Below are 19,633 nucleotides of genomic sequence, written 5' to 3'. Positions count from 1 at the left end.
CCACTGATTCAGCATTATGGAGTATTTTTCATGCACTTATTTTTGTCGTATATTTCTGCCACACGTGAAAGGCCGGTCCGTAAAAATAATGACGACATTAAAAATGTTGGGGACCTCTGGTTTAATGGTGTAGAGGTTGCCCTCTAGTGGGTTCTTCAGGCCACCGCACACTGCTAGGAATTATAAATAAATAAATGATAAATGGGTTATACTTGTATAGCGCTTTTCTACCTTCAAGGTACTCAAAGCGCTTTGACAGTATTTCCACATTCACCCATTCACACACACATTCACACACTGATGGAGGGAGCTGCCATGCAAGGCGCTAACCAGCACCCATCAGGAGCAAGGGTGAAGTGTCTTGCCCAAGGACACAACGGACATGACTAGGATGGTAGAAGGTGGGGATTGAACCCCAGTAACCAGCAACCCTCTGATTGCTGGCACGGCCACTCTACCAACTTCGCCACGCCGTCCCCGAATTCAGGGTAAAACACTGTTTTATTTTGTTCTCACGAGGTGTGAGCCTTTTGCGTCCCAGCAACAAGTCTTTCTGCGTCTGCCCAGCAGCACCTCCAACTCCCACTACTCGTCTCATCACGGCTGCTGCTAATGAAGGCGACAGGTGATTCGATAACAAGGCCCACCTGGGCCATCTACGCACCTGTCGCTGTCTTTGAGGCCGGTCCTGGCAACACCCCATTCCGCGGCAGGCCCGCGGGCCACGCCCCCCTCCACAAATGGATACAATGTAACGCAAATAAGCATATAAAGTCAACTTATTTTTTCACATATATCGGTACTTTTAATGATTTGGAGTGCATGAGAAAGTGGCCGGAGAAACCACAACTTTCCCTGACCAGAGGGTCGTTCATTGATGGCTTGATTGCAAACAACAGTCTAACGCCAATGAGTTCCAGCTTGTGTGGAGGTTGCAGATAACAACAGATGTTAATGCTATTGTTTTTTTGTTTTTTTAACCCGGTGCTAATTAGAGACCCTGACAGATACTTGTTTTTCTATAGACCGTGCAGCCGGGGACTATAGGAGACCGGTCTGTTCATTGAACACAGGTAATTATCTCCGTTTTTAAAAGCTTTTGCACAACTGCTGCTACAAGCCTTTTCTGGACATTTTATAACATTTTACACACTTTAACACAACCTTTTAGTGGTTTTCATACGAGAGTAGGCTGTGTTATAGTTCATTACACAACAGTCTTTGGTCATTTGTCTGCCGCTTTAATTCATTAGTTATTTTATTCTTAAAGGGGGGCGGGGGGAGGTCAAGGAGTCATCATTATGGTAATGGTATACAAATGCCAGTGGCGGCGAGCCAAACATTGATTGGGAAATTGACATGCTGTCACCGTGGCCGGTTCCCTTCTCCGTCAAGATAAACAACGCAGAGAAAGAAAAATCAATTCAGCGTCGGAAGTGGGAAGAAATGATGATCGTCTATAAAGTTGTGGTGATAAAACTTAGCGTTAAGCGGGAAGACCAGTGAGAGTTGCTGTGGTGTCGCCCAAACATGCAATCATCTTCTCTGCTCGCAGAGTGTGGAAGTTGATCAGTGTTGAAGTGCATCTTGGTTCCGTCTCCTGATTATTAATATATGTGTGTGTGTGCCTTCTGGCTGCTTCAAGGTCATCAATGATTAAGCTGTTTGTCATGATTGGTGTTACCCTATCATGACCTTTTCCTCTTATTTTCGTTCCACTTTCTCTTTTGCCTCCTTTGACCAATGCTTTACCCTCTGGCTGTAATGTGGTTTCCCTCACCTGCTCCTGATTGACAATCAGGAGACTAGGGTTGTACGGCATACCGGTATTGGTATAATACCGCAATACTAATGAATCATATTCGTTACTACAAACCCCGTTTCCATATGAGTTGGGAAATTGTGTTAGATGTAAATATAAACGGAATACAATGATTTGCAAATCATTTTCAACCCATATTCAGTTGAATATGCTACAAAGACAACATATTTGATGTTCAAACTGATAAACTTTTTTTTTTTTTTGCAAATAATCATTAACTTTAGAATTTGATGCCAGCAACACGTGACAAAGAAGTTGGGAAAGGTGGCAATAAATACTGATAAAGTTGAGGAATGCTCATCAGACACTTATTTGGAACATCCCACAGGTGAACAGGCAAATTGGGAACAGGTGGGTGCCATGATTGGGTATAAAAGTAGATTCCATGAAATGCTCAGTCATTCACAAACAAGGACGGGGTGAGGGTCACCACTTTGTCAACAAAAGCGTGAGCAAATTGTTGAACAGTTTAAGAAAAACCTTTCTCAACCAGCTATTGCAAGGAATTTAGGGATTTCACCATCTACGGTCGTAATATCATCAAAGGGTTCAGAGAATCTGGAGAAATCACTGCACGTAAGCAGCTAAGCCCGTGACCTTCGATCCCTCAGGCTGTACTGCATCAACAAGCAACATCAGTGTGTAAAGGATATCACCACATGGGCTCAGGAACACTTCAGAAACCCACTGTCAGTAACTACAGTTGGTCGCTACATCTGTAAGTGCAAGTTAAAACTCTCCTATGCAAGGCGAAAACCGTTTATCAACAACACCCAGAAACGCCGTCGGCTTCGCTGGGCCTGAGCTCATCTAAGATGGACTGATACAAAGTGGAAAAGTGTTCTGTGGTCTGACGAGTCCACATTTCAAATTGTTTTTGGAAACTGTGGACGTCGTGTCCTCCGGACCAAAGAGGAAAAGAACCATCCGGATTGTTATAGGCGCAAAGTTGAAAAGCCAGCATCTGTGATGGTATGGGGGTGTATTAGTGCCCAAGACATGGGTAACTTACACATCTGTGAAGGCGCCATTAATGCTGAAAGGTACATACAGGTTTTGGAGCAGCATATGTTGCCATCCAAGCAACGTTACCAAGGACGCCCCTGCTTATTTCAGCAAGACAATGCCAAGCCACGTGTTACATCAACGTGGCTTCATAGTAAAAGAGTGCGGGTACTAGACTGGCCTGCCTGTAGTCCAGACCTGTCTCCCATTGAAAATGTGTGGCGCATTATGAAGCCTAAAATACCACAACGGAGACCCCCGGACTGTTGACCAACTTAAGCTGTACATCAAGCAAGAATGGGAAATAATTCCACCTGAGAAGCTTAAAAAATGTGTCTCCTCAGTTCCCAAACGTTTACTGAGTGTTGTTAAAAGGAAAGGCCATGTAACACAGTGGTGAACATGCCCTTTCCCAACTACTTTGGCACGTGTTGCAGCCATGAATTTCTAAGTTAATTATTATTTGCAAAAAAAAAATAAAGTTTATGAGTTTGAACATCAAATATGTTGTCTTTGTAGCATATTCAACTGAATATGGGTTGAAAAGGATTTGTAAACCATTGTATTCCGTTTATATTTACATCTAACACACTTTCCCAACTCATACGGAAACGGGGTTTGTATACCGCCTGTAAAAAGTGCCAATCACCCAGGTCATGTCATGCAGACAAGCATGTTCGGCAGCGCACAATCAGGAGTACCGTATTTTTTGGACTATGCCGAAAATGCATAATAAAGAAGGAAAAAAACATTTTTGGGGGACATTTATTTGATAAAACCCAACACCAAGAATAGATTTTTGAAAGGCAATTTAAAATAAATAAAGGCTGAATAAGTGTACGTTATGACGCATAAATAACCAACTGAGAACGTGCCTGGTATGTTAACGTAACATATTATGGTAAGAGTCATTCAAATAACTATAACATATAGAACATGCTATACGTTTACCAAACAATCTGTCACTCCTAATCGCTAAATCCCATGAAATCTTATACATCTAGTCTCTTACGTGAATGAGCTAAATAATATTATTTGATATTTTACGGTAATGTGTTAATTTCACACACAAGTCGCTCCTGAGTATAAGTCGCACCCCCGGCCAAACTATGAAAAAAAACGGACTTATAGTCCGAAAAATACGGTACTATGATTACATACTGTATATATATTTTTCAGCATCACAAAATCTTCTTTTGTGTTTTTCTATTTTTTATGTTATGTTTATAAACTCAGGAAATATGTCCCTGGACACATGAGGACTTTGAATATGACCAATGTATGATCCTGTAACTACTTGGTAACGGATCGATACCCAAATTTGTGGTATCATCCAAAATGAATGTCAAGTATCAAACAACAGAAGAATAAGTGATCATTACATTTGAACAGAAGTGTAGATAGAACACGTTAAAACAGAAAGTAAGCAGATATTAACAGTAAATGAACAAGTACATTAACAATCCATTATTACAGTTTGTCCCTCAAATTGTTGACAAAATAATAGAATGACAAATGACACAATATGTTACTGCATATGTCAGCCGCTAAATTAGGAGCCTTTGTTTGCTTACTTACACCATATTGTCCAGACTATAAAGTGTGTATATATAAGCCGCAACAGCTACATTTTTTGGAAAAATATATTTTTCCGTTTATTAGCCGCACTGTATATACGTATATATATGTTGTGAAATCAGTTATTTACACAAAGATTCTGTAAATGTTTAAATACATACGGTAATAGTTTCCAAACGATGTCTGTAACACGGTAGTAAAACGAGTGATCAAACAAAACAGAAGTCATCGTCATGGACCCATTAGCTGTGGAAGCTAGCTCTCCAATCAGCTAAACAGACTCCATAACTCCACGGTGACGTTTTGGTGAATTTACTGAGGAATTAGTGATTCTGAAACAATACTAAAACAATGCCATTGTAAGTTAATAATACTAACACAGACACTCGTAAACTTGTTAACATATTAGCTAATGCTAAATATTGTAAAACTTACAAGCATTGCTTGGAGTGATGAATGAAGAATCCTTTCGAGCAAAAACGCTACGGAGGGTTTACTTCCGGTTCAAGGCATTAAAAGAGGAAGTACATTTTTAACCTGCAACACATCCAGTGAGTGAGCTCGTCCAAAAGATGGCGCCATAACACAAACAATAAAACATACTTTCAGTGTCTTTGCTTGTTTTTTTGAAAAACTATTTTCACGGCCATCAGCTAAGACAAATCCACAAATTAGCCACACCGTTTTATAAACCGCACCATACAAAGCGTAGGAAAAAAAAAATAGCGGCTGATAGTCCGGAATTGAAGTTAGTCTTTTTCTCATGTTTTTTTCAAATAGGAAATTGGCCCTAGTGTGTTGAATGTTGTTTGTGTTGGCCCTGCGATGAGGTGACGACTCGTCCAAAAACCTCAAAATCAGCCGTGTCGGATCATTGCGAAAAAGATGAATGAACCTTGGACTGGAACGATGTCAAAATCATCTGGACTGAAAAGAACAAACACAAACGATAGATTAAGGAGGCGATAAAAATAAGGAAGCGGGCCAAGGTCACCATCAATCAAGATGAGGGAGCATTTTACTCTATCACACCGGAGACTCTCTACCCCATGACCATCAAACGGCAGGGGGCGTGGCCAAGCAGATAGATTTGACAGGTCTATTTTGGTTGGTGCAGTTGATAGACTGCAGATGACAGTCGAAATGTGACAAGGTAAAATACTGTACCAAAACATGAATGTAAGAAACTGAACACAGATGTTATTGTTTCAATTGTTAACAGTCTAATCACCAGTGGGCCAATTTGGGTATTGATCCAATACCAAATAGTTAGGGTATTTGCAGTATCGGTCGTACCAATGCTGATACTAACATGTTCAAGGTGAAAACTGAATGGTTAAATTTTTATATTGTATATTGTCCATATCGCACAACCAGTTTCAACCACTGTACTGTACAAGGAACAGTTCCTACTAGTTGCACTTTAACCCTTGTGTAATGTTCATGTTGTTACTCAGCCAGCGTTTACCTTATCCCAATAAACATCTGTTCAGTATTTTAACATAAAAGTGTTTGATTGTGAGGCATTAAAAGCCACAAAATGCAAACGCTGGCTGAGTAACAACAATATGAACGTTGCACGGAAAATTTCTCTGCCAGTTTCTGCATCCCACAGGAATTCTTCTTTTGTGTTTCTGCACCTGCGGTTCCCACACAAGGGTGTGTTTGTCAACACTGTCTGCTCTCATTTTCTCGCACATTTGACCCTCTGATGTTCTGTGTACCTACACTCTGTCCTCCTCCTGTCTAGGCCTGCTGTGTGTGTGTGGTACACAGAACATCAATTTTCACACTTCTAGTAGCCCCGGGTCCAGTGGACCCAGACATCTTATATGTAATAGAAATGTGTAGAGGGGGGTGTATGGTGTGTGGTCAATGCATATGTATTCTGATATATGTTCTTCAAAGAAAATGAGCCAAAGTCAGTGAGTCTCAGCTTGAAAAATTAATTAATTGTATAATTTTTCTTTTAATAAAAAATGAAAACGGGTCCCTCAGACTCTGCTTCTGAGCTGCTTCAAGTCCATGCATGATGGTGACTTTGATCCAATCAGTTGATGGAACACACCTGACAGCTCAGTTTGCTGAACATCTACACATACACGCAACAGCCCATTGAGATTACATTTCTCACTGCACTTTGACATCAGCAGCTTCATGCACTATACGTTTCCATGCACTAAATTAGTCTGATTTCTCAAATAGTTTGTTTCTTTGTATTTTGTCCATGCACACTTTTTAATGCGATTATTGGTCATACGCCGTGTGCCTCTCCTTTTAGCGGAGATAAATGTGTTGCTTTTCCGGTTGACCTATGACGTCACACCTAGCCGTGTGCGGATCTTTACAACTTGTTTTGAGTGATATTTGCACAGATTACAATTATTAAGTCTCTAATGCAGTGGTTTTTAACCTGGGTTCGATCAAACCCTAGGGGTTCGGTGAGTCGGCCTCAGGGGTTCGGCGGAGCCTCCGCCGCGGAGGTCAAGACACACCCGACTCATTGTGTAAATAAAAACTTCTCCCTATCGGCGAATTATGGATACTCCCAGTCTTTGCGAGCAATCCTTTTCGAGGGTGCTGGATATAAAAACGAAGAAAAGGAACAGACCTTGTTGTGAAAATGACATGAGAGTGGCACTTGCCAAGGTGAACCCACGCATATCTAAACTGGTCTCTCAAAGGCAACAGCAGAAGTAACACTGATTTGCAGGTGTGTCATTTGTTCTGAGTTCATGCTATGTCTTGGTTTTGTTCTTTGAACAAGGTGATGTTCATGCACGGTTCATTTTCTGCACCCGTAAAACATACATTTGTATTGGATTTGAAAGAAAAAAAATATATATTTTTCACTAAAGAAGGGTTCGGTACCTCCAACAAGGTTAAGAACCACTGCTCTAATGGCTATGTTGATGTTAAAAATAGCAGACAGCATCAAGACATGATCTTGGATTGCGCTACAAAAATGACGCTACTACCCAGAATGTGTCGGGGCAGATGCAGGTACAAAACAAAGAAAAACCGTCAGCATAGAGTTGTTTTTCGAAATAACTTTCGGACGCAGAATCATGGAAACAAAACTTTTGAATGTCTTATGAATGAAGTTCACTCTCTGTGGATTGATTAAAAGAGTTTTAATTCCAAAGGAAAAGCCCCGACTGATACTGTTCCAGAAGACGGTTGCTATTGTTCTGGACTATCTTGCCAGTTGTGCAGAATACAGAGTGATTGCTAATCAGTTTGGAGTGCACAAATGCAGCGTGAAGAGGTTGGTGTACGCTTTATTATTCACCTTTTAATATACCTTCTCCATTATTGTCCATCTCATTCGTATTTCGTCTAAATGAAGTTGGCATTTTACATTTCCTCAGCTACCTTCTTAAAGGCCTACTGAAACCCACTACTACCGACCACGCAGTCTGATAGTTTATATATCAATGATGAAATCTTAACATTGCAACACATGCCAATACGGCCGGGTTAACTTATAAAGTGCAATTTCCTTTCAACTTCATGTTGAAAACGTCTATGTATGATGACGTATGCGTGTGATGTCAATCGTTAAAACGGAAGTATTTGGACACCATTGAATCCAATACAAAAAGCTCTGTTTTCATCTCAAAATTCCACAGTATTCTGGACATCTGTGTTGGTGAATCTTTTGCAATTTGTTTAATGAACAATGAAGACTGAAAGCTTTAGGTGGGATTGGTGTATTAGCGGCTGGCTGCAGCAACACAACCAGGAGGACTTTGACTTGGATAGCAGACACGCTATCCGACCCTAGCCGCCGACCGCATCTTTGATCGGGTGAAGTCCTTCGTCGCTTCGTCGATCGCTGTAACACAGGTGAGCACGGGTGTTGACGAGCAGATAAGGGCTGGCTGGCGTAGGTGGATAGCTAATGTTTTTAGCATAGCTCTGTGAGGTCCCGTTGCTAAGTTAGCTTCAAAGGCGTAGTTAGCAACAGCATTGTTAAGCTTTGCCAGGCTGGAAAGCATTAACCGTGTAGTTACATGTCCATGGTGTAATAGTATTGTTGATTTTCTGGGTTTATTTCTTTTGTTTCTATCTGCAGTTAAGCCCGATGCTATCACGTTAGCTCCGTAGCTAAAAGGCGTTGCCGATGTATTGTCGTGGAGATAAAAGTCACTGTGAATGTCCATTTCGCGTTCTCGACTCTCATTTGCAAGAGGATATAGTATACGAGGTGGTGTAAAATACAAATCCGTGATCCACAATAGAAAAAGGAGAGAGTGTGGAATCCAATGAGCCCTTGTACCTAAGTTACGGTCAGAGCCAAAAAAGATGCGTCCTGCACTGCACTCTAGTCCTTCACTCTCACGTTCCTCATCCACAAATCTTTCATCCTGGCTCAAATTAATGGGGTAATCGTCGTTTTCTCGGTCCGAATCGCTCCCGCTGTTGGTGTAAACAATGGGAAAATGTGAGGAGCCTTTCAACCTGTGACGTCACGCTACTTCCGGTACAGGCAAGGCTTTTTTTTATCAGTGACCAAAAGTTGCGAACTTTATCGTCGATGTTCTCTACTAAATCCTTTCAGCAAAAATATGGCAATATCGCGAAATGATCAAGTATGACACATAGAATGGATCTGCTATCCCCGTTTGAATAAAAACATTTCATTTCAGTAGGCCTTTAAAGGGGAACTGAAATGTTTTTTGAATTGTGTTTATCATTCACAATCATTGAGAGATAAGAACATGCATGTCTTTATTTTTTTTGGAGGATTTTAAAGATGGTAACAAATGCTTGGAAGATGCGACTAATGGGAGTCTACTGTGTGTTATAATCATGGCAGAATTGATAACAGACAACACAGTTCCTACATTGTTGATACAAATTATTGTTACAGTGTAATACTTATTGTTACCTGTGGTAATGCCATTATGATACAACATCTGTATTATAATCCTTGAACAAAGTAAGAGTGAAACTCATGTGAATAATCACTGACTGGAGAACTGGGGGTGGGATTAAATAAGTTATCCTCTTCCCACTCCCTTTCAGGCAAAACTGGACAATCATGCATTACATACTATACATTACCTTATGCACTATATTAATTTATATTATTACGTGTTGTCAACTTTGTACTTTTTTTTAAAATTTTTATTTATGTCATTGCCTGAAATAAATGAAATGAAAAAAAATGAAAATGAAGTGACTATTTTTTGGACATGAGGATTCACAAATGTATCTTTTTGAAGCTGAATATACCGAGGATGCTTATAGAATCCAGCACAAAGGAAGAGTGAGCAGACAGAAGCTGAGAGAATGAGACGAAAGTGACTGACTTGGATCCATATTATTTTGACATAAATGGATTGCTTACCCAAATAAACTGGAAAATATGTCCCTGGCCAGCTGGACCAAACGCACAACTGTCCATCTAGTGACTCATTTTAATATTGATCATGGTACACACAGCTCTTACCTGCCTGTTATTACAAAAACAGTACATACGCTGTCTGGCTAGCTGTGTACAAACAAAACATGAACTAATACTTTACAGATACTGTAATCTGATTGTTCGTGTTTTTCAGTCAGTACAGATTGGTGTCCTATCGCATAAACTTAAGCGTGTTTCGTGCTGACATGGAAGCAAGCTCATCTCTTTCCGTAGTTAGCTTTTACGGCTAATATCGAAGCATGCTGATGTGTTACCACGCTAGAAAACGAGTTCCTCAGTGTTCGCTCTTACAATAACAATGTTGCTACAGCTTGGTTATGATACAGGCTACGGAACGTGAATTAAGTATTTTTGACGTTTTTTTAATCCATTTTTAAAGTGGTTTAGAGGTTGCATTGATTGCTCCCATTAGCTGCATTGCTAGCCACCGAGAACAAGCCAATTTTTACATGTTTACACGTCACACACCTTCTAGAGAGATCTGGTTTCTAATCGCATAATCCAGGTGTTAGTCAGGCTTTTCAAAAACCGAACACAATTGGATTAAGGTGTTTCCATGGTTTATGGGAGGCCAAACTATTTGAGAAATTGGACTAATTTAGTGCATGGACTCATACTGATTGTTCTACGTTGCAGTCTGCAGCACTCATTAGTACGACGGTGACCTTTGTTAGTGGGGTGAAGGTCACGGGAGGATTGTTGTTGGCGTCTTAATCCGTCGACAGGCAAACATAATAAAGTTTGGCTGCCATTGCTAGCCGGTTGCATCATGCTGGGTTTTTTTTTTTTTTAGTTGGGTGTCTCTTTGATTAGATTCCACAGTGTATTAACATGTGAAGGAATTCTTGCCAGAGAGACACATCGGAAAACAACAAATACATAAAGCATATGTTTTCATCCAAACAAAGAATGATGGATGTTACTAAACCGAGGGGGGGGGGGTTTGTCTGCGACGGGCGCCAGCTTTTCTGCCAAGCTCGTAAATATTTGATGATTCTGACAAACGCTCATTTGTTGTTTGTCATTCCAGCTTGTGATGGCGACGTGCATGATGACCAGCTATACATAAGTGGTTTGTTTACGCTGCACTAGAATATGATGGAATTGTTTTGATGTCGGCAAACAAACTCTCGAAAGCCTGAAGACATGGTCAGTTGTTGTTTTTTTATGATGTGTAGCGAAGCCTTGGGAAAGAGTTGAAAATGCTGTTTTGGTGAACTGCACTTTTGTATGCCAATCATTTACAATCCCTATCTAAGACAAGAACACATATGGGTTTTTTAATACATTTTTAACATAAATAAACTAACAATGCAGCTAATGAATACGCTATTCCGCCCATAAAGCTCTCTAAAAAAACATCGAAAAACCACCAACAATACTCTATTTACGTCTTGTAATCTGACTGTTAACCAAGTATTAGCAATATAGTTGTTACAGGCGCCGACGCAGATACATTTTTTCTTCTGAAGAAAGCTAACGAGTTGATGCTGCTGCAAAGACATATTGAGCCAGCAAGCTGGTGAAAGTCAATTCTAAATTTTAAATCATGCCTCTCACTAAGCCCGAGCCGATATTCGATTTGTAAATTGACGGAACGATAAATAAAAATGAAGTCGGTAAGTTTGCCAGCGTCAATAATCGCCATATGTAAGCCATATGCGGGTGATTGTACTACAAATTAACGGTAGTAATAACCGCTGTTAAACTGTTGGTATTATCGTTTTAAATTAAAATGATCTATAAACCGTAATTGAAAACACGTTGATAAAGTTGTGAACTGATTAGCGTTAGCTTGCTAGCTAACTTAAATACTAACATGAAAACAAGAGAAACTGTCTTTCCCCATTGAGAAACTGCATTCCCCTATCTAAACTTGTATAAACCCATTACTGTGTCTAAACAACTAAAGACACAGTATTTACATTAAACATAAAATATGTGCTGTCTTTGCACAAAGACGACAAAGTTAACCACACTATACTGTTGGATAAGCTCAGAGCAATCGGATTTAACAAAACCTCATGGAGCTGGATGCAATCTTACTTGGAGGGGAGGGAGCAGGTGGTAGAGGTGAACGGCACCGTGTCCGTCCCCCCCCCCCTCTCGGTGAGCTGTGGAGTCCCCCAAGGAAGTATATTGGGACCTTTACTGTTCCTAATATACATAAACGACATGTCATCGGCATGCGACTGTGAATTGTTTTTGTTTGCGGATGACTCTGCCTTGCTGGTATCCGGCAAGGACAAGTCACAGGTGGAGAAAATCCTCAGTGCTGAGCTCTGTAGAACTTGCACCTGGCTCGCTGACAACAAGCTATCCATACACTTGGGTAAAACAGAATCCATCTTGTTTGGGTCCCACGTCAACCTTAAGAAAGTCAATGACTTCACCATAAAAGTAGGTGACATTGTTATCACCAGGAAAGATGAAGTCACCGACCTAGGTTCCATTCTAGAGGCTAACCTTTCCTGTGATAACATGGCAACCAAGGTAATCAAAAAGATTAACCAACGAACGAGATTTCTCTACAGAATTTCCTCTCTGGTCAACAAAAGCACCTTGAGGATTCTGGCGGGAACTCTCGTTCAACCCTTTTTCGATTACGCATGCACCTCCTGGTACCCTAGCACCTCCAAAACCCTCAAATCTAAACTCCAAACATCTCAGAACAAGCTAGTCAGGTTACTTCTAGACCTCCACTCCAGATCACACCTCATTCCTACCCACTTCTCTAAAGTGGGCTGGCTCAAGGTGGAAGACAGAGTTAAACAACTTGCACTGAGCCTAGTCTATAAAATCCGCTACACCTCCCTGATACCGAAGTACATGTCAAACTACTTCCTTAACGTAAATGACCGCCATAACCACAACACCAGGGGGAGCTCCACTAACCACGTTAAACCCAGATTCCGAACTAACAAAGGTCTTAACTCATTCTCTTTCTATGCCACATCAATGTGGAATGCGCTCCCAACAGGTATAAAAGAAAGGGCATCTCTATCCTCCTTCAAAACCGCAATAAAAGTTCACCTCCAGGCAGCTACAACCCTAAACTAACACCCTCCCCGGATTGCTAATAATCAAATGTAAACAATCAAATGCAGATACTTTTTCTTATGCCTTCTGATCTCTCTCTCTCTCTCTCTCTCTCTCTCTCTCTCTCTCTCTATGTCCACTACTTGCTGTCCATATCCTACCCCTCCACACCCCTGATTGTAAATAATTCAATGTGATTATCTTGTGTGATGACTGTATTATGATGATAGTATATATGATAGTATATATCTGTATCATGAATCAATTTAAGTGGACCCCGACTTAAACAAGTTGAAAAACTTATTCGGGTGTTACCATTTAGTGGTCAATTGTACGAAATATGTACTTCACTGTGCAACCTACTAATAAAAGTCTCAATCAATCAATCAATGATCGATATCAACTCCACAGTGTCAAGTTGAAACAGACGGACACGGACTCCGTTCGACAGGAAGTGAACTCGTGTGACGTCACATGAACCGGTCGTGAAACAACCGATCACCCAATTTAGATGTATTACATTCTGAAAGGTTTTCAAATTAAAATGGAAGCAGATGAACATATTTGAACACACAGATACAAATAATATGGCTGTTATGAAGACAGAACAATATTTAATGTATTGTTTGCCAAGAAAGTATATTGTGTGGCTATTTATTTTAATTATTAAAAAAAATAGACATTGGTTAAAATATTTCAGAGTGTGTATAATTACTTTTTGAGCATATTTAACAATACCACAATAATAATGATTATTGTGATTTATTTTGCTTACTATAACTTTATTTATCCATTGTATTTATTGTTTTGGTTGTGTATGTTTGAGTGTCCTCCACTCCCTCCTTAATAAAGACAGACCCTATGTTATTGCTTTTGGTTGTGATTTTTTTTAAGTAAAAAATTGCATTATTGGCTTTATTTTAACAAAAAATCTTAGGGTCATTAAACATATGTTTCGTATTGCTGTTAAGTCCTTAAATAAAATAGTGAACATACAAGACAACTTGTCTTTTAGTAGTAAGTAAACAAACAAAGGCTCCTAATTAGTCTGCTGACATATGCAGTAACATATTGTGTCATTTATCATTCTATTATTTTGTCAACATTATTAAGGACAAGTGGTAGAAACATAATTATTAATCTACTTGCAGTGTTGGGACTAACGCGTTACAAAGTAACGGGTTACTGTAACGCCGTTATTTTCGGCGTTAACTAGTAGTCTAACGCGTTATTTTTTATATTCAGTAACTCAGTTACCATTACTACATGATGCGTTACTGCGTTATTTCACGTAATTTGTTATGTAGTATCGGCTAGAAACTGAGAAGATCTGAGTGTGTTTTATTGGAGAGTTGCAGTGTCGTCCTTCTGATTCTTCCTGTCTCACAAGCCGTAGAAGAGAGAGGCATGCTGTGTGTGTGTGTGGGGGGGGGGGGGGGGGGGGGGGCGGGTGGCGTGGCGTGTCTGTGTTTACTAACAAGACATCATGGCGGAGCCGTAGTCGAGTTTCTTAACATGGAGATATTCTCGCTACATTTTATTTTTGTCGAGCACAAAGAAAATAACATTTTAGTTAAATGTAAGTTGTGTTTTGGATCAAAGATCCTATCTACTGCCCAAAACAGCAATTCAAATCTGCTGAAACAGCTACAAAAGCAACATGCTTCGACGAAGCTAGTAAAGAGAGATACAGACTCCGATTCCATTTCACCTCCACCTCAAACACCACCTAAGGATTTTAACGGAGGGACTGCTAGCCAGGACAATATTGATAGAGCCATTGCAGTGTATGTGCTAGAAGACATGCAGGCTATTTCTACAGTGGGGTCACCCGCTTTCAGGCAGCTAACTAGCATGACATCGGGCATCAAACGGCAAATGGCACGGAAACATTTTCCACGTACCTGGACAGAGTGGACAGTGAGTACATAAAAATGGAAAGCGAGCTCAAGAAGACGCTCCAAACTGTGCCTCTGCTCATCATTCAGCACTGAAGGTACACGCACTCTGTCAATTCTCGTATATACTCTTTCATTCTAGACTTCTAGAGTGTTTGATTATCACATCACTCTAAATGTATAGACTATAAAGTTCACAAACATAAAGAGGGATGCTAGTGGGCCAGGCCATCTTTCCTTATCTCTAAACTAAAACTGGGGAAATGCGTAGAGTTTTCTGGGCTTCAGTACAGTGTTGATCTCCTAAAGACATGATTTTATTTCCGAATTCCTTGAGAGAAAAAACGCCTGGTTAGGGTGCATCAGGGACGGCAGAGAGGAGGAGTTTCGGAGGCTGGTGAGGGACTTTGTTGTCTGGTGCCACAGGAACCTCTTGCAGCTCAATCCGTCAAAGACCAAGGAGCTGGTCATTGACTTTGGGAGGTCGAGTCCAAGGTCACAACCTATTGTGATCGAGGGAGTCGAGGTACAGACAGTGGACTCATTCAAGTACCTCGGGTGTGGGTGGACAATAAGCTGGACTGGACTGTTAACACGGACCACTTGTACGGGAAAGGACAGAGCAGGCTGTACTTCCTGAGGAGGCTGCACTCCTTCAACGTCTGTAAAAAACTCTTGTGGATGTACTACCAGTCTGTGGTTGCCAGTGTTCTGTACTACATCGTAGTGTGCTGGGGGGGGCAGTACATCTAAGAAGGACAGCTCCAGACTGGAGAAACTGATCAGGCGGGCCGGTTCTACGATCGGAATAAAACTGAACTCACTGGTGACGGTGGCAGAGAAGAGGACTGTGGAAAAACTAGTGAGCATCCTGGATGATGCCAGTCACCCTCTGCATACCGTTATCAGTAGCCAGAGGAGCCTGTTCAGTGCTAGACTGCTTCATCCCAAGTGCAGGACTAATAGACTAAAAAACTCCTTTGTCCCACACGCCATTAGACTGTACAACTCCTCTCTGGGAGGGAGGGGGGGATACTAGGATGACAGGGGATGCAAAACAATAACAGTGCAATACGTTTTCATAACATGGTCACTACTGTCTAGTTTCTCTTGTTATATTCTTATTTTACTGTTATATTTTTATTCTCATTGTTGCTTTTTATTTTTATTCTATTGTAATATTTTTCTATTTTCCATTTATACCCCCATTATTTACTTTTTACTTTTTAAATTTGATCTCAATTCTGTACACTGCTGCTGGAATTTTAATTTTCCTGAGGGAACTCTCCTGAAGGAATCAATAAAGTACTATCTATCTATCTAGTGACATGACATATAATCATGTCATGTGGGCCTTCTTTGGGTGAAGCCAGGTTTACAGCTATGTTGTGACATGTTATTATGCTGTGTGTTACGTATGTATGCTATGTTGCAGCTATTTAAAATAGTTTTGTCAATTTGTTCTGGCCTGAAATAAATTGGCCCTTTTTAAACATATCTTTGTCTTTGTGTGTTGTATGTAGACCACGTTGCTTAGCAGAGTTCAGTGATGCAAATGCATGTCAAGTTGATCAACAGAATGTATTATTCTCCAGTGCAATAACAGTACTGAAATGAAGGCTAAAAGGGCATTAATGGGAGCCTTAAAAAAAAAAAAAAGGAACTAAATAGTTACTTTTCACAGTAACGCATTACTTTTTGGTAAATGAGTTAGTAACTGAGTTACTTTTGAAATAAAGTAAGTAGTAACTGTAACAATTTACTGGTTTTCAGTAACTAACCCAACACTGTCTACTTGTTCATTTACTGTTATTATCTGCTTACTTTCTCTTTTAACATGTTCTGTCTACACTTCTGTTAAAATGTAATAATCACTTATTTTTCTCCTGTTTGATACTTTACATTAGTTTCGGATGATACCACACATTTAGGTATCAATCCGATACCAAGTAGTTACAGGATCATACATTGGTCATATTCCTCATGTGTCCAGGGACATATTTCCTGACTCTATAAACATCATATACATTTATAAAAAACGAAAGATGATGTTGTGATGGCAGAACATATCGACGTAATCTTAGTAGTATAGATACGTGCTTCTACTTGATATCATTACGGTGGATGTTAGGTGTAGATCCACCAATGGCGTTTGTTTACATTTTGACGCTGGTGAGCTACGGTGTGTAGTGAAGCATGTTTAGCTATTCCTCGTCCTGCAGGGATGATACTTGTAAGAAACTTCATTTATTCGTCGCCATGGAGGCGAGGATTAGTGATTTAGAAGTAGCTAAAACACTGCAGACGGCGGATGGACGTTAGCCGCTAGCTAGCTAGCCATGTCTTAAAGCACCTTTTCCTGAGGGCGTTTCAGTGTTATAACTTCACCTTTATCTTTAGTTTTTAAGCCAAAATGCATCTGTTCTCCCTTTTCTGTCTACACACTGTGTCTGCTTGTAAGTATTCTGTGATTGTGTGCCGCCGAACATGCTCGTCTGCTCGTAAACCAGCAATGACACGACGTGACTTCGACACGGGCGTGGGGGACCGATATGTTTCAGAGACGGTATCGTACCGAAAATTATTCATTAGTATCGCGGCACTATACTAACACCAGTATACCGTACAACCCTAAAATATGTATGTATGTGTGTGTGTGTGTATGAATGTGTATATGTGTGTGTGTGTGTGTATATATTTTGGTATTTATAAGTTTATATTACAATTATAATGTTAAATGATTTGAGAAATACAAGTTTATTGCATTTTTAAAGGGTATACTCACATTATTATGTATTATCATAACATCGGTGGTTAATTTGGTTTCAAAAAAAATTATGGTAATAATATGGTTTAGCTGCAATAATTTGTAGGTCAATATATCGCCCAGCAAAATTTGTTATCGGCCCAGTTCTAACTCTCACTTGGATAGTCGAAGGTTGCGGCTGTAAATCGAGAAGTTTGTCAACATTCAACGTATACCCGGAGATGGCGAGAAAAACACGGAAACACGCTCGTTTGTGGCTTTTTAAAAAAAAAAAAAAAAATTTAAACAATGCCAAATCTTCAAACCATAAGGTTAATGCATTTACTGTGAGATTGCATGCAGGTTTGGATGCCGTCTCTTAGCAGGGTTTTGCAGTCCATTGTCATGTGCAAGGTGGTTGCAGTTACGTTAGTGGAAACCCCAAAAAAGGCAAGAAAACATTTTATTGTAATTTTATTTTGGCATGCATCATAGCACTAAGGTGTGACATGCAGTGGCAGAAATGTATTTTTATTTTTTTATTTAATGCACTCTGAATCAATCGGAGAATGTGCCGGTGTTCCTAATGTTGTGACCGGGTGAATCTATGCATTGCTTATTAACTCTGTGTGGGGAAAAAAAGTTTCAAGATATATGTTTATTTTTTAAATATAAATTAGAATACTTTTGGAGAGGTTGGAGTGTGGTTTCATTTGCAATGGGGGAGCGCCTCAAAAAATTTGTTAAAAAGTGACTGTGGAGCAAAATTTACGCCAAAGCTTATCCAATGCATGCAGGAAAGACATGTTTTAGGTCCCCTTTAATATAAACACTCAATTTGCTGGTTTAAAAATTTGATATTTATTGTATAATTAAAGCAAATATTAGGATTTTTTTACCGGTGTTATGATTTTAGCTACAGGATTTTATTTAAAAATGTGGCGCCAAGCCTGCCTTTTAGTCACAACGTCCAAAACCCACTAAACAAATAGATCAGGTTAGAGTAATAATATTACTGTTAAAGCATAATTAAAAAGTCCCTTCTGAAAAATTGGTGACCTTTTTGAGCTTTTGTGCAGAAGCTAACTTTGGTGAAACTTATGCGGACTTCCTCGCATTCCTTTTTATCATTGACTGAGTCTAAGAAAGGGAATTCCCTCTGGCTCCTTTTCACATCTTCCAGGTAATTAACGTGAAATGATTCCCCACCAGCAACACGTCGGCGAGATGCAAATTATAACACGTATTTTGTGACAGTGTGAAACAACTCTCGAGGAAGAGAGTTGCTTTAAAATAAATTAAAACCTCGATTCAATCGGCGTGGAATTAAAATTTCTGGAGTTTGATGTAGATTCTAATTTAGTCTTTATGGGACATGTCTGTGCTACTTCATGGCTTTCTAATGGATGGAATGTTGGCCATCTTCAAACATGTCAGCCCAGGTAATGGGAACCAGTCTTTTAGCAGCCGCTTTAAAATACGGTTCTGTACGCATTGTATTGTGAGTAAGCACGACGCGCTTCAGTTTGGTGCACATTTCATATGCCATTTACATTGCAAAACACAAATAGGCAAATACAAGTAATGTAACTAAGTTTGTTTCCACCAGTGGTGGGCCATCAGGGCTAGGCATTCTATGCTGGCCTAACATAAATCATGATCATAAATGAATAAAAGTTCATTTTAATCTACTTTCTGGAAAGTATTCATCTCACTCTCTTCATGCCTTAATAGACTCCAGTGTTGCTTGTTTTTACATTAGAGCTTTTGTCCAATCAGAATTCAGCTAGCTTGTTGCCAGCGCTGTATGAATTCTGCCGGTTGATAGACAGTTGCGATAGCCAATCAGATGGCGAGTTGTTGACAGTAGCCCATCTAGGTAGCCTTACGTTAAATATGACTGTGATTGGATTTTCACTTGTCACTCCCAAGTGAGTATCCAATCACAAGTTTTCATTTGCGAAAAGCAGGAAGTGGCACCGAGGCCATACCCGGCCAGCAGAGAAATCATCGGTACTCACTTTTTTAACTCCCAAAAGAGAGCAAAACGTGAGTTTGAATATTTAATTTCTTTACTTTTTCACGTTTAATAGGATTTTTGCAATTTTAAT

At 39.9% G+C, this 19,633-nt stretch overlaps 1 long non-coding RNA gene across 1 annotated transcript in view; it reads left to right on the top strand.

The window, feature by feature from the left end:
* The first annotated feature begins 1,024 nt into the window (after positions 1-1,024).
* LOC133630397 (uncharacterized) overlaps positions 1,025-19,633 on the top strand; it is a 91,545-nt gene continuing 72,936 nt past the window's right edge. Inside the window, exon 1 of the long non-coding RNA XR_009821243.1 lies at positions 1,025-1,073. This is a non-coding gene — a long non-coding RNA (uncharacterized LOC133630397). The remainder of the gene's footprint in view (positions 1,074-19,633) is intronic.

The sequence above is a fragment of the Entelurus aequoreus genome, linkage group LG15, assembly GCF_033978785.1.
Source record: "Entelurus aequoreus isolate RoL-2023_Sb linkage group LG15, RoL_Eaeq_v1.1, whole genome shotgun sequence".
Taxonomy (NCBI): domain Eukaryota; kingdom Metazoa; phylum Chordata; class Actinopteri; order Syngnathiformes; family Syngnathidae; genus Entelurus; species Entelurus aequoreus.
This window is presented reverse-complemented; position numbering and strand designations above follow the sequence as displayed.